General features: G+C 42.5%; 1 pseudogene; it reads left to right on the top strand.

Moving 5' to 3' along the window:
• Window positions 1-9,185, top strand: part of LOC117354953 — a 329,542-nt pseudogene extending 320,357 nt beyond the window's left edge.
• The last annotated feature ends 7,240 nt before the right edge of the window (window positions 9,186-16,425 follow it).

Genomic DNA, 16,425 nt, shown 5'->3' with positions numbered 1-16,425 from the left:
ACAGCAGACGAATCCAGAGACTAGTGGGATAGCACACATCTACCAGCAGGTGGAGATAGAGAACTGACTCGCAGGTGTATATCTTGGATGGAGTCCCTCTTGCCATCAGTATGCTCTATCTCCAGCAGGTTGGATTGTTACTGTTACAATGGTTCCTGGATCTCTGACTCCTGTGTGGAAAGGCTGTTTCTCCTGCTGCTTAGGCTCCAGTTGAGTTCAGGGGTGTCGGCAGATTACAGTTCCGACTTTGGGGGCAACACCTGGATCCTCCCAGGTCCCTTCCCCACCCTTACCGCTCGTGGAGAAAGTTTCCTGGTCCAGAGGGCTTCTTTCCCATAAGGAAACCCCCACCAAGCCGTTTGGCTTGGACCAGGTTTGCCAGCAGAGTACATGAATACCACTGTGTATTGTTTGTCGGGGAGCGTGGCAGCGGAGGCAGTGAAATGCTGCTCGCGGTGTGGGAATTGCTGCTCTATTTTGGGACTTTATTCGTTGGGCTGTGTGGTAGACGCGGCTGCGGCAACTCTTTCGGCATCGGAGGGTGCGCCTCCTCCCCACGCCAAAGACACGCTTGGGGAGAAGAAGGCAAGACCGGCTTTGGCTGCAGCATTGGAGGTGCGGCCGTGCACCTCAGGCACGGCTTCAGAAGAACTGCTGACTCATGGAGTGGCGGCTCCGGAAGGGCTTGCGGCCTTAGGTAACCTCTCGCCGGAGTTTGTGCTTCTGCTGCATAAAGTTTTTCGCAGCAGAGGGCAAGCCCAGAAGGAGGGGGGTTTCACCAAGGGAAGCCTAGCCCAGGGGACGATGATACTGCCACATTATGATCATAAAGAGGCCAAGAGGCATAGGGTGCCCGAGGCTGATGACTTTGCTTAACCGTCTCTCTTCCTATGTTCAGTTCCAGGGGGGAGGCTGGGGTGCTGGACATGGATATAGAAGAGGCTGGAGGGGATGATCCCTCGGCTTTGCGCCTGTTCCATGGGGAGGAACTGGCAGCCTTTATTTCTAAAGCTATGGACTGTCTGCACATTTGCCTGTCGGCTCTCGAGGAGCAGGATAGATTTAGGCTTCCAAAGGTGGACGCTTTAGTGTCAGTGGTAATTAAGAAAACTACTGGTCGAGGGAGGTATAACTCTGAAAGACCCTCAGGATAGGAAGAATGAGTCTTCTTTAAGGTCTTCATTTGATGTGGCAGCCCTGACTCTACAGGCAGCTATGTGCAGTTCTTATGCGGCAAGGGTCTGTCTTCAGTGGATCCAGCTGTTTAATGATAGGGTGGTAAAGTCTGGTGGAGCTCTGCCCCCAGATTTTCCCGATGTGAAGTCAAGGTTGGTGTATCTGGCCGATGCCTTATATGATATGATTAGGGCTTCAGCTAAGCAGATGGCTCTACCAGTGGTATCTAGGCTGATTCATTGGGCAGCGGATGCCACCTCCAAGTTACGCCTGGTACGACTTCCCTTTACGGGCTGGTTACTGTTCAGAGAGAACCTGGAGAAACTGGTGAAGGATTTTGGTGACTCTTATGTCTCAGAGGTTGCCGGAGGATAGGTCTAGAGGAGCACCTCGATCTCCTTCTAGGCTATGTTTTCGGGATACCAGGAGGTATAGCCCAGGGAAATCATCATATTGAGCACCTCGATCTCCTTCTAGGCTATGTTTTCGGGATACCAGGAGGTATAGCCCAGGGAAATCATCATATTGGGCCTCCTATACGACGGCATATAGTGCCAGGTCCAAGGTTGCGCAGATGCGACCTTCTAGCCCTGCCAAACCCTCAGCTTTAAGGGCAGAACTTCCCTAGTCCTCACGACCTACACAATGGCGGGTTTTTGGCTTCTTCTGCCGAGTGAATGGGGGGACGGCTGACCTCATTTCTGGCGGAATGGGCCAAGATTACGTAGGGCCAGGAGGTCTTCTTTGTAGGGCATGAGGGTTACGATTGAGAATGTTTCTTTCCAGGTGCAGATTCTTTCTGGGCATCCCTGTGGGCAGGGGCCGGATAGGAGGTTGTGAGAGGTTCGCTCCGGGGCCAACGAGTCATGGGGCCGGGGTTTCTGGTTCCTCGCAGACAGAAGGGCCTGCGGCTCTATTGCGGGGCTTTGAGGGCCCACCACTGGGTCAATTGGTTCCTCAGGAGACAGAGACTCAAGGAAGTATGTCCTTTGAATCTCTTGCGATGAGTTCCCTGGCTCACCAGCAGGCACGGGGAGCAGGCTCAGGAAGTAGGGTAGGCCCTCAGTCCTCCAAGGGCCCCATGGTGGTTGTTGAGGAGGTTACCTCTCCGGCCGGTGAGGGGGCACATATTGCTTCAACTGGCTCGCTGCTCGAGTGCAGCGGGGTGGATATTTCAGAGTTGTCTGCGGCCCTCAGGTTAGACTCCTTGGAGGAGGTGGTCACAGGTCACTCCGCTTCGATTGCGGGGGACACCTGTCTGCTTCACACAGAAGTTGGTTCAGGGGGACACTCCCTGCTTCACACAGGAGTTGGTTCAGGGGGACACTCCCTTCCGCTGTGGTCTTACAGCCTGGCTATTGAAAAGTCAAGGCTGCAGCGTAGGGGATATTCCGAGCAAGTTATCTCTACTCTGCTGCAGGCAAAGAAGAAGTCTACCTCTACGACTTATGCTAGGATCTGGCGGGTGTTTGAAGCTTGGTGCATTCAATTAGAGATTTTTCCCTTTGAGGCTTCCCTGTCTCAGATTCTTTCCTTCCTGGAAGAGGGGGTTGCTAAAGGGTTGGCCTACAATTCCATTTGGGTACAAGTAGCGGCTATTGCCTGTTATAGAGGGAAGGTGTCAAGTTTGTCCATAGGGTCTCACCCAGATGTGATACGTTTCCTTAAGGGGGTGAACCACATTAGGCCGCCTTTGCAGAGGCCGTGTCTGGATTGGAGTCTGAAGGTGGTCCTTGGAGGTTTGCAAGGGGTGCCTTTTGAGCCTTTGGATAACGTGACACTCAAGGATGTTACCTTAAAGGTGATTTTTTTTTTCTTCGGCCAGGCGGGTATCTGAGTTGCAGGCGTTGTTCTGCAGGGATCTATTCTTACGTTTCTCGGAGGCCGGAGTTTCGATTCGAACAGCTCCTTTCTTCCAAAAGTGGTGTCTCCTTTTCATGTCAATCAGGTCCTCTTTCTACCATCCTTTAGGAGGTCGAGGTTTCCTGCCTTGCATTTGCTCGATATAAGGAGAGTGCTCTTGCAGTATCTTCAAGTTACTAATGATTTTCGGCGTTCGGATCGGTTCATAGTCAAATGCGCGCAGGACAAATGGACGCAGACAACTGATCGCAAGACAAGTGAGTGAAAAGACAAGTGAGCGTAAGATATCTGAGCGCAAGACAATTCAGTGCGAATGATTTCTAGTAAAAAGCACGAGCATGACAACTGAGCGCAAGACAAGCGAACGCCGTCCAGGCGCTTTTGTCCCGTCACGCACTTCTGAGCACGTTTTTAGCACAGTTATGTTGCTCAGTTACCTTTGCGCTCACTTGTCTTCGCTTTGCACTCATTTGTCTGCTCCCAGCCAAGTCTCAGCAAAGAAGAGGAGGCAGATCTTTCGGCACCAGCACCAAAACGCAGGACATGCCGGCGCCAAGATGGAAGTAAGAAGCGTGTTCGGGTGGGTCTGGGGATTTCAGATTGCGGCGGGGAGGTGCAGGATCACGGGGGGGTAGCAGATCACACGGGGGGCCTTCGGGGGGAGCAATGCCGGTTCTCAGGTGGGGGTAGAGCAGCACCGCTGGCCTCGGGGGTGGAGGTGGATGGGAACGTATCAAGTGGGCTTCCAGGATCCTCTAGAGGGGACGGCCACTGGCAGCGGGGCATCGGGTTTCCCGTCTTCCGGCGCAGATGCGTCCATGGTGGGCTTTTTATTCAGAGGGATGCGCTTTTAGACCTGATTTAGTAGGTCTCCTCGGTGCTGCATTTTTGAAGTTGCGCCTCCGAAGACCCCGCATATGGAGGCCCCTCTTCAGGAGGGGTATGTCCTGTTTCCCGCTCTTTTCCTGTGCGTCAGGATTTTCGGGATTTCGTGCTGGTATAGTATTTTTCTAGGGCCGGGGAGAATTGATGAACAGCGGATGTAGCTCGGCTGGCTTAGCTGGCAAGCTGTGGGGCATTTCCTTTCTGGTATTTCTCCTCTGCATTTTCCAACAGCATTTGGGTATGTTAGTTGTTACTCTTGTTCGGAGTATTGTTTATTTCTGTTTCCAGTTCTTAGTTCTGCTTGGCTATTCAGCAGACTGATGAGAATAGAGAAGGGAATATATTATATACTATTCCACAGTTTTGTTTTCAGTCTCCACCTGCTGGTCATGATTGGATATATACCCATTCGTAAAGATTAACCTCTACTGGTCTGGAGAAGCTAAAAGAAAGTAAATTAGCAGGTAAGAACCTAATTTCTCCTTGCCAGTCTCCAAACCTGAGAGGCAGCATTGTAATAACAGACTCAGCACCTCCTCTCTCGGACGCAGTAAAGTCTCCGTGAGGCATAAGACATCTAAATGTTGGAGCTCTTAGTAGATCTTTAATAAGGTCTGCTTAGAAGTCATGGTCTGAGATTGGGTGTTGTAGAGGAGTACAAGGAAAACAACAGCAACGCAGGGAATGTAAAGACAGCAGGCAAAGTCCCAATCCCTCCTGAGAGTTCACCCCAAGGAGCAAAACCCGATTCAGTTTTAGAAATGACATTTTTAGGTCACATGACTTGCACTCGGGGAAAGTTCGTTCAGCAGCATTCAGGACTGAAAAAGAGGAGCAGAGCAGCAATCACTAGTAAATGGTCCATCATACAAGCAGCAGTAGCAGCGCTGACCATCCCAGCACGATCCAAGCAGTGGTGGAGTCAGGTCAGACCCTGAAATTATGCGAATGTACAGTGGGGACATTCAATGCCAGTACAAACATAGCTAACTAGACAAGTAAGACTGCTTAAATACCAGTCCTGTGTCCAGTTAGCTATGTGGGAACTGCACTGAATACCAGCTGTAACCACACAGCTTCCAGCCATCACCCATGAACCAGATTTTTAATGCCGGTGGCCAGATATGTTATCAGCTTTATAGAAAATGATCAGTGCCTCCATCTGAATATTGACCCATAACAATTCACCAATTGATACAAGAAGGAATAAAACTAATCTAATATAATAAAATGGTAAGCCACGCATGCGCACTTCCTATGCGTGTGCCGGTTTTCTGTGAGCTGTAGCGACCCACAGGTAGGAGTGGCTTACGGTTCTGTTTTTCGGTCTGGCCTGCTCCCTGCCGTATTGCATTTTTTAGTTGAAAGACGCAGCGGTGGCTTCTCTCACGATCCTCGCCTGCGTCAGACTTCCGACGCAGGTGGGGATCATGAGAGGAGCCACCGCCACGTCTTTCAACTAAAAAAAAAATACGGCAAGGCTAGCAGGCCAGACCAGACCGAAGCTCAAGACCGCAGGAAGGGAAGGGAAGGGGGGGCCGACAAAGAAGAGGACTCCAGCCGCGAGGAGCCGAACGGAACAGCCAGATCGCAGCAGGCCAGAATGCGGGGGAGGGGCCAAACGGAGCAGGCAAGATCGCGGTAAGAGAAGGGAAGGGGTAGGGGAAATGCTGCAACTGCTGCACAGGGACCTGGAGGGGAAGACAAATACCGCTGCTGCTGCACAGGGAAGTCGGGGGGAGAGGGGGGAAATGCTGTTGCTGTTGCTGCTCCACAGGGAAGTGGGGTGGAAATACTACTGCACAGGGAAATGGAGGAAAAGAATGAGACACAGACAGCAGGAGGGAGGGAGACAGACAGAAAGGAAGAATGACACAGGCAGGGAGAGGGACAGAAAGACAGAAAAAGGGAGCCAAGGAGGGAGAGAGACGGAAAGAATGAAAGACAGACAGACAGACATATATATATTCTAGCACCTGTTAATGTAATGGGCTTAAAGACTAGTTACTTATAAAATCTTTAGATAACAATGCACAAAATAATTCAAATGGGAGAGAAACATTCTACATCTTTATGTTATGATAAAACCTTTTTATCATCAAACAGGTTTAAAATGTCTTCAGAGAATCCATGAAAGTGGGAGACAATTTACATATGCAGAATGTGGCAAAAGATTAAATCAACAATCAGATTTTAAAAAGCATAAGAGGATTCGTACTGGAGAGAAACCATATACCTGTCCACAATGTGGCAAAAGATTTATTCACCAATCAGATTTAAAAAAGCATAAGAGGATTCATACTGGAGAAAAACCATATACCTGTCCAGAATGTGGTAAAAGTTTTACTCACCCATCAAATTTAAAAATGCACAAGAGGATTCATACTGGAGAGAAACCATATACCTGTTCAGAATGTGGTAAAAGCTTTAATCAGCATTCAACTTTAAAAATGCACAAGAGGATTCATACAGGAGAGAAACCGTATACCTGTCCAGAATGTGGCAAAAGTTTTACTCACCCATCAAATTTAAAAATGCACAAGAGGATTCATACTGGAGGGAAACCATATACCTGTTCAGAATGTGGTAAAAGCTTTATTCAACAATCGGATTTAAAAATGCACAAGAGGATTCATATTGGAAAGAAACTATATACTTGTTCAGAATGTGGTAAGAACTTTAATTGGGATGCAACTTTAAAAATGCACGAGAGGATTCATACTGGAGAGAAACCATATACCTGTTCAGAATGTGGTAAAAGCTATAATCAGCATTCAACTTTAAAAATGCACAAGAGGATTCATACTGGAGAGAAACCATATACCTGTTCAGAATGTGGTAAAAGCTTTAATTGGGTTTCAACTTTAAAAATGCACAAGAGGATTCATACTGGAGAAAAACCATATACCTGTTCAGAGTGTGGTAAAAACTTTAATCAACATTCAACTTTAAAAATGCATAAGAGGATTCATACTGGAGAGAAACCATATACCTGTTCAGAATGTGGTAAAAGCTTTATTCAGCAATCAGATTTAAAAAGGCACAAGAGGATTCATACTGGAGAGAAACTATATACTTATTTGAAATATGGTAAAAGCTTTAATTGGGATTCAACTTTAAAAATACACGAGAGCATTCATACTGGAGAGAAACCATATACTTGTTCAGAATGTGGCAAAAGTTTTAATAACCCATCAAATTTAAAAGTGCACAAGAGGATTCATACTGGAGAGAAACCATATACCTGTTCAGAATGTGGTAAAAGCTTTAATCAGCAATCACATTTAAAAAAGCACAAGATAATTCATACTGGAGAGAAACCATTTACCTGTTCAGAATGTGGTAAAAGCTTTAAAAGGCATTCAAATTTAAAACTGCACAAGAGGATTCATACTGGAGTAAAACCATATACTGACCAGAATGTGGTAAAAGCCTAAATGGAAATCACATTTGAAGAGATGCAAAACCGTTCATACAGGCAATACAGAAAAAAGTGTATATGAACATCTAGGAGTGGTGGAAGGAACAACTATTAAGCAGACATTCCTGAGAGAAAATATAGGTAAAAAATATTATAGAAATAATTTTATTGAGGATGACAACAGAACAACCAGTAAACCAAAGAAACATATGCTGATAACAGTACGAAACACACTCAGTGAAAAAGCCATCAAAGTCTGATCATCCAATTTCAAATGTAAGTTGTAACCCACTTCCACCCATCACAGCACCCCCTCCCCTCCCCGATGCTAATTCCACCGGACATCCCCATGCTGAACATGACGGACCCTGCAGCAGAGCCAACCCCTCATGTACTCCACAAAAAGAAGAGTCATATAAATTGTTCCTACTCAACCTAATCAACCCCTATCCCCCACCCCACCCATCCCCCCATCAGCACTTAAGGGAATCGGCTCTAATGTTGCTCTGAAATGTAGCTTGCAGTAGGCGAATGTGTTCCCCCCATTGCATTCCTGCTTTGCCTTACACGTTGTCTGGGTCAACTAAATCTCCGGCATCAGAACACTTTCCAATTTAGTCAGTCCTTCTCTCTCCCAGCGCTCAAACACCCTGTTCTTGTTCCCAGGAGGGAATAGTGAGTGTACTCTCAATGGTATTAAGTCGGTGACATTCGGATGCCCCTCCATCTTCCTAATCAACCATCTCCACAACGCCACAGCTGATTGCAACACTAGACTATCTTTAAATCTCTGGGGCATCTGTAAAAGGGAGAAATAACTGTCTGGGGCATAATATAGACACAGGAGTGTACTGCTCTGTTTGTGCAAGCCAATTACATAAGTGTTTCAACAGACATGCATAATTATAATGCTGCATATTAGGCAGTCCCAACTCCCCATCAATTAAGACAGTCTCAATTTAGCTTTTTATACGCCCAACAATATTGTGCCAACATTCTATTCAGCATGGCCACATCTCTCTTCAGGAGCTTAAGGGGAAGTAACTGCAGCAGATATAACCATTTTGGCATTATGAACATCCGATCCAGATTCACACGGCCAATTGGCGAGAGCGCCCGCCAGTGCTCTAACATTTGTCCAGTCTCCCGCAGCAGCTGGATCACATTTATTATATAAGGCCATCACATCTATAGTCATCTGTACTCCCATCGTAAAGGGAAGTCCACCCCCTCCCCATCTGTCTCTGCATTCCACATCCAAGGGAAGTACCTCTGATTTAGACAAGTTGAGTCGTAACCCCACATAATCCCTGAATTCCTTCACCACTTCCAAAAGCGCAGGCAGCGAGCGCTCTGGCTCTGAAAGGTGTGCCAAGAGGTCATTTGCGTAGGCCAACAGCTTAAGCTGTCACTTCCCCACCGGTATACCCGCAATCATCAGCATCGGCTCCACATCTCTAATAAACAGGTCTGTTAACGCAAACAAAAGAGGTGACGGGGGGCAACCCTGCCTTGTAACTCCCGACCGTTGGCAATAATGTTTGCTCTTGGAGATGCATAAAGGACTCGCAGTCCCGATAGGAACCTCCCGCCAAATTCTCCTACAATGGGAATACGTGGTGCAATAGTTAGAGCACCAAGAAAATTGTCCCTGGTCTCTCCACAGAGAGTAATATTGAAGAAACAAAGAAATCATGGAGAGTCAATATCCAAGATGAAGACTTTATTCAAACAAATAATCCACATTTTTATGTGGATTATTTATTTGTTTCAATAAAGCCTTCATCTTGGACATCAACTCTCCACGATTTCTTTGTTTCTGTAATAGTTACAGCTACAGCCTTGGCACCCTGAGGTTGTGGGTTTGAATCCTGCACTGCTCCTTGTGACCCTGGGCAAGTCATTAATCCCCATTGCCCCAGCTACATTGGATAGAGTGGGAGCCCACCAGGACAGTTAGAGGAAAAATGCTTGAGTACCTGAATAATTTGTAATCTGCATAGAATTGTAGGATAAGCAGAATAGAAATGATTTAAAAAATAACATAAAAAGTCTCACTGAACCCGGTTAAAGGCTTTATCCCAGGACAAGCAGCAGCCTATTCTCACATGTGAGTGACATCATCCACGGAGCCCTAATGCGGACAGCCTCGCAAGCAGACTTGCTTGAAGACACTCAGAAGTATTGAGTCTGCCGCACCGCGCATGCGCGAGTGCCTTCCCGCCCAGCGTAGGGCACGTCTCCTCAGTTCTCAGTTTTCTGCAGAGCCGAGAAGTCCGTCTTTGATGCTCTAAGCTAAACTTAGTTCTCTTCGTGTTTTATTTCTTTGTTACACTGTCGCTGTGTTTTCTTTCGGTCATTGTTAAAAAAAACCACTGCGAACCTCCCAGCTGACCTGAACCCTCCCCAACCAGGACCTCCCTGAACCGACCCCTCCCTGCTTTCCCAAACATCGCAGGAGGGATGCCCACTCCCTCCTGCCACCAGATGCCCCCAGCCCCCCTGAACCACTCCCCAAGCCACCCTGAACCTCTACAGTAAGAAAAATAACATTGAAATCACATCCATTAATCACAAATTGGAAATAATACAAAACTGGCTCAATACAAACAAATTAGCGCTAAATATAAATAAGACTAAATCAATGTTATTTTCTTGGAAAAAAGACTTAACTCTGTCAAATCCGTTCATTCTTAATAATATTCCACTCAACTTAGTTTCCTCTGTTAAAATCCTCGGAGTAATAATAGACGATAAGTTGATCTATCTTACTGTTAAAAACTGCTTCTATAAATTACGACTGATCCGCTCAATCGCCAAATTTCTCAGTTTAACTTCGATTAAGATACTCATTCATTCTTTAGTAATAGCAAAACTTGACTACTGCAATGCACTTCTTCTTAATATTACCCAGAAAGAAAAAAGGAGACTTCAGTTAATACAAAATACGGCCATCAAATTAATATATAACGCGAGAAAATATGACCATGTCACTTCATTACTAATAGACGCCCACTGGTTGCCAATCGGTCATAGGATTATCTTTAAAATAATGTCGCTCACTTTCAAAACACTAGCATCTAATGAACCTCAATTTATATCCAGATATCTAATCCCACACAGTACTCAACGTCCACTTCGTTCATCTGGTTAAAATCTGCTTTCAGTACCCTCTCTGAAAATCATAGGAACAAGAAGATCTGATATGTTCACAGTGATGGGACCTCAATGGTGGAACGCTCTGCCTCAATATATTAGAATTGAAGATGACATCGCAACATTTAAAAAATCTATCTATTTAATGATGCTTTTAATATCTGAAACTTTTATATTTTTTAGAGATGCTCCTAACTGTGCTATGGATTAATTACTAATAATCAATACAACAGACATCAAAGTATTTCGAAAAGAAATCAAAACATTTCTATTCAGAAAACACGTCATTACCAACTAATATCCTCCCTTTATGCACAAGCTCTCCCTCTATAGAATAACACATTAATCAATTCTTAGAACCTTTCCTATCATACATACTCTGATTCCTATATAAACATTTTCCACACTATCCAATAAACATGTCATTATTAGGCAACTTCCAATCTGTAAACCGTATATACTGATATTCTCCACTATATTCTCTTATCACTTGATTCCCTGATATGTAATTTTCATAATTGAATCCCCTACCACACCATGTAATGTACATGAATCACTGTTATGTAATTTATCTAGATAATCTTTATTACGCAATTCTTTTGGTAATGTCCAAATCTCCTATAATTTGTATTCCGCCTTGAACAATATATAATGTATAATGTATTCAAAATTAATTTTCCTATGAACTGTTTTCCTACCTTCTTCTACTCTTTGTTTATAACCTAACTAATTTATTTTTCTCAAGTACTTTAGCAAGAATGTGAGCCTTTGGGACAGTCAGGGAACTCTAAGTACTCTCTCTTCATCTTAATTAATCTTACTTATTGCATTTCTTCTGTTTCTACTGTAAACCGCTTAGAACTTCACGGTACAGCAGTATATAAGAAATAAAATTATTATTATTATTATTACCCCTTACCTTTTGTTTTTTTCCTTTTTTCTACCAAAAATTTAAGATTGTAACTTTTAATTTTTTCCCTCCCGATTCATGTCTGTATTTTATGTAATCACATTGTTAAATGTTAGTTTCTTTTTATTATTCTTTATTGGATTTTGTTCATCGCTTAGCAATTTTAATAGGCGATTCATCAAATGTACTAATAAACTTGAAACTTGATGACAGAAGGAGAGATGCCCAGTCCCTCCTGCTTGCAGGCCCGCCACTCCAAAATGGCAGGCCTTCCCAGGCCCCAATTAACTCAGATGCCTTAGGCCCCTCTTAAGGCTCAGACTGGCTCAGGCACTTAAGGCCCAGATGCCCCCTGGGAGGGGCCTTAGGCACCCTGCCCGGTACATCCTGGGATACAGAGGGAGGAGCATGCCTAAGGCCCCTTCCCTGGTCGTTTAAATGCCAGAGTTGGAGAATGTACAAACACATGGAAAACCACGCAGTAAGCTGTTTTCAACATTGGGTCGGCAAATTTGGTCAGTTGCTAAACCAGTCAAACTGATTTAGCGACCATTGGTGCGTGATCGGAACATTTAGTGTAACTAGCCCTCGGTTTACAACTTAAAAGATAGAGGTCTATTATGGAAATATTCGTAAGGTTATCATCTAAATGTACAACCTGTTCCTTGTAATGCCACTGTAGGCCTACCATATATAGCAACAAAAGAGAAAATCCAACAAAATCTGCAGTAAAATCCACCAAAACAGGAAAAGCCAACCCAAAACTGCAGACAGTGTACAAGATGCAGGCAATATTTATTTAATGATTCACACAGGCACTTGTTGTTACCTTTATTCTTTGCGGTACATTTTATACCTTATTTACCATGGACCCCTGACGAAGGTGTGTTGTCCGAAACACGGACCATGTCGGGTCCCTTGGTTGGTAAAAAAGTTTTATATTACTGCATTTCAACTTTGGTACAATAAATATTGCCTGCATCTTGTACACTGTCTGCAGTTTTTGTTTGGCTCTACCATATATAGCCACACCAGTTCCATGCTATTATTGCAATGCTATATCAGTACGCATTCAAACTTTTTTTATTGAAGGATTTAATAGAATATCATTTAATAGGGGCTGCATTTATAGTAGAAATGTAGCTCCCAGAAAGAGATTCTCTACTGTTAACAGAATTATATACGCCCTTTTGGATATAGCATTATACATGATCCTAGAGCAGGGGTGTCAAAGTCCCTCCTCGAGGGCCGCAATCCAGTCGGGTTTTCAGAATTTCCCCAATGAATATGCATGAGATCTATTAGCATACAATGAAAGTGCATGAAAATAGATCTCATGCATATTCATTGGGGAAATCCTGAAAACCCGACTGGATTGTGGCTCTCAAGGAGGGACATTGACACCCCTGTTCTAGAGGGAAGAAAAGGGAGAGAGGCTTAGCAATTGTATTAGGGCTGCACATTGATTTATTACAATTAAAATTTTTAATTGCATAAAACTTCCTCCTCCTTACATTTCCATCTATACTTGTACAGTGGAAGTAAATTCTCAGAACCAATATGTTTTAATTACTAAAATGAAAATAAATCATTTTTCTTATTGATCATTTTAGGTTGAAACAATTTTTATTGATGAGAATAACAAATAATACAATCGAAAGGTGGCCATGCACAGACCACCGAATATAGGATCATCAAGAGTTTTGTCAAACAAATTGGCTATAAAAAACACCAATCCCAACAGCAAGAAGAAAAGAAACACCCGCCCGTTTAGGGTCCAGGACTCTTATGAGCCCTGAGAGGCAACCCCCCAATCCCTAACATATAGCAAAAGGAAAAGAAAAGATTGATGGATGACTGGGAGTGAGAACAACAATAAAGTCCCGCCATCCAGGCAGCCACTGAAAACAAGAGCCAAGCCATCAAGTTGAGTACAGAAGTACTAGCACAAACATGGAACGAAAAAGCTCAATGCCAACATATGCATTTCACAAACCCCTATGACCCTCCCCCCAATCTCTCCCAAAGCTGAGTTACTGGTGAATTTAAAGATGGAATCTAATTATTTTGTTCCGTCTTTAAAATCACCAGGCAACAAAGGTAAGAAAAATTATTTATTTTCATTTTAGCAATTAAAACATGTTGGTTCTGAATATTTATTTCTGCTCTTTATATTTGCCGCTGTATGAGTATAGAAGGAAACTGTGAGCAGGCTGCTTTATGCGATTAAAATTTTTAATCGCGATTAATCAATGTGAAGCCCTAAATTTTATATATACATTTTAATCTCTGATTTACTTAGATTCTGTGGTAAAGGAAGCTTAGAAATTTTATTCTGTAAATTTAATTATTATTCAGACTTTGGTTCTCTTGGGATAGTGTTAATATATAGAGCTCCAGAGAGTTGGATAGAGATTCAACAGTGTTATTTGATTATATTACATCAATATTGTACAGTATTCAAGATTACTTATTTTGGATGATCTAAATTTATATCTTGCAAAAACTGATGATCACTATGTATCCACAGAAAGCCTTTTTAGACTCTCTTCATCTGCCTTGCATCTATTACTATGACTCATATTAAGGATCATTTGTTAGATTCAATTGCTTTTTCTGGTGCAATTTATGGCAATATTTTTGAAAATTGTGGTCTCTTGTGCCATGGTCAGACCATCAATTAGCAAATTTTGACTTTAATTTTTATATGGAAAACCAGCAATTTCAATCATCTCAGATTTCATTTCGATCAATTTTAGAAGCAGGTTAATCTACCCTCAGTTTCAGCAGTATCGGATCTGGAAGAATCCATAAACCAATGGAACAATACTATAAATAGAGCACTAGATAAAATTGTCCCTTTAAAAGAGAAGAGATCTAATAAGTCTAAAAATATCCCCTTGGTTTTCACCACATTTTAGCATTTTAAGGGAAGATTAGGTTCTTACCTCGATAATCTTCTTTCTAGTAGAAAGGCATATGAGTCTTGAACAAGTGGGTTATTCATCTCTAGATGCGAGTTGTATAGTTTCAAGTTTATTAAAATTTTGATAAAATGCAAATCAAGACTTCTAAGCATTTTACAATTTGTATTAAAAAGGGGGAGACAATAAATAAATACCCACTAAAAGAGGAGACTGAGAGGGGAGATGATCTTCTAAAGTAGTTTTCAATAACACCTCATCTGAATACATGTCTTGCAAATACAGAATCCCGCAAGGATCTATACTATCTCCTTTACTTTTCAATATTTTTTAATCGCCTCTTCTGACAGTTTCACAATCTAATGGTTTCTCTACATTTGCTTACGCGGATGATGTCCAACTTCTCCATTCTATCAACTTAAATAATAAGGAAGAAATTGCCCTCATTAATCAAAAATTGGAAAAAATTAAATCATGGTTGGACGCCAATAAACTTTCATTGAATATCAATAAAACCAAATTAATGATCTTTCCGTTAAAAGAAGGTACAACACTTCTGGCTCCATTGAAATTTGAATCTACTTCCAATAAAATTGTTTCAACTTTAAAACTTTTAGGCGTTACTCTAGACATTAAATTTTCATATCATTCCCATATCAGCACAGTCGTCCAGAAATGTTTCTATAGATTAAGAATGATTCGTTCCCTTTCTAATTTACTGGAAGCTGCCGCATTGAAAACTTTAATTCATTCATTGGTTATTTCGTGCTTAGATTACTGTAATGCCCTCTATAAGGGAATCACAAAAAAGGAGATCAGGCGATTACAGATCATTCAAAATACCGCTATTAAAATCATTAGCGGGGCAAAGAAATATGATCATGTCACCCCACTTTTAGTTGATGTTCATTGGCTGCCAATCGAATACAGAATCAATTATAAAATTATACTTTTAACATTTACCACTAAAATGAATAACCAACCTGATTTCATTAACAGTCTTTTAATCCCGTATGTAACAACTAAATCCCTACGTTCCACTTCTCAAAATCTTTTAGTTATACCATCATTAAAATCAATAAATACTTTACGTACCAACAACTTTGCTGTCACTGCCCCTTCACTTTGGAATCTACTGCCTATAAATCTCCGCAACAAATTAGATATAAAACAATTTAAAATAGCATTAAAAACATTTCTATTCATAGACGCCTTTTGTTAAATCGCCACTTTTCTTTCTTTTCCTTTTTTTTTTTTCAATTTTTTATCTAACCTATTGTTTTAGCCTTTATGACTTATCTATCCTAAACTAAACTAACTAAACTAAGCCTTAGGTTTATATACCGCATCTTCTATACTTATTGTAGTTCCCCCCATCTGCCCTATTGTCGCAGTATGTTTTGAGTAAGTCATTTGTCTTCCCTGTTTTAATATGTTTAATTTGTTTTTATGTAATTTTATTATGTTAACCGCTTAGAAGTTGGATTAAGCGGTCAAACAAATTTTTAATAAACTTGAAACTTGATCAAAACATTTAAGATACTGAAGGGGATAGACCTAGTAGATAAAGACAGGTTGTTCACCCTCTCCAAGGTAGGGAGAACGAGAGGGCACTCTAAAGTTGAAAGGGGTTAGATTCCGTACAAACGTAAGGAAGTTCTTCACCCAGAGAGTGGTGGAAAACTGGAATGCTCTTTCAGAGGCTGTTATAGGGGAAAACATCCTCCAGGGATTTAAGACAAAGTTGGACGGGTTCCTGTTGAACCAAAATGTAAGCAGGTAGTAACATAGTAACATAGTAGATGATGGCAGATAAAGACCCAAATGGTTCATCCAGTCTGTCCAACCTGATTCAATTTAAATTTTTTAATTTTTTCTTCTTAGCTATTTCTGGGCAAGAATCCAAAGCTCTATCCGGTACTGTGCTTGGGTTCCAACTTCGAAATCTCTGTTAAAACCTACTCCAGCCCATCTACACCCTCCCAGCCATTGAAGCCCTTCCCAGCCCATCCTCCACCAAATGGCCATATACAGCCACAAACCGTGCAAGTCTGCCCAGTACTGGCCTTAGTTCAATAGTTAATCTTATT

The sequence above is a fragment of the Geotrypetes seraphini genome, chromosome 2 (assembly GCF_902459505.1).
Source record: "Geotrypetes seraphini chromosome 2, aGeoSer1.1, whole genome shotgun sequence".
In the NCBI taxonomy this organism is placed as follows: Eukaryota; Metazoa; Chordata; class Amphibia; order Gymnophiona; family Dermophiidae; genus Geotrypetes; species Geotrypetes seraphini.
The sequence above is the reverse complement of the archived record's forward strand: the minus strand, read 5'-3'. Positions and strand labels throughout refer to the sequence as shown.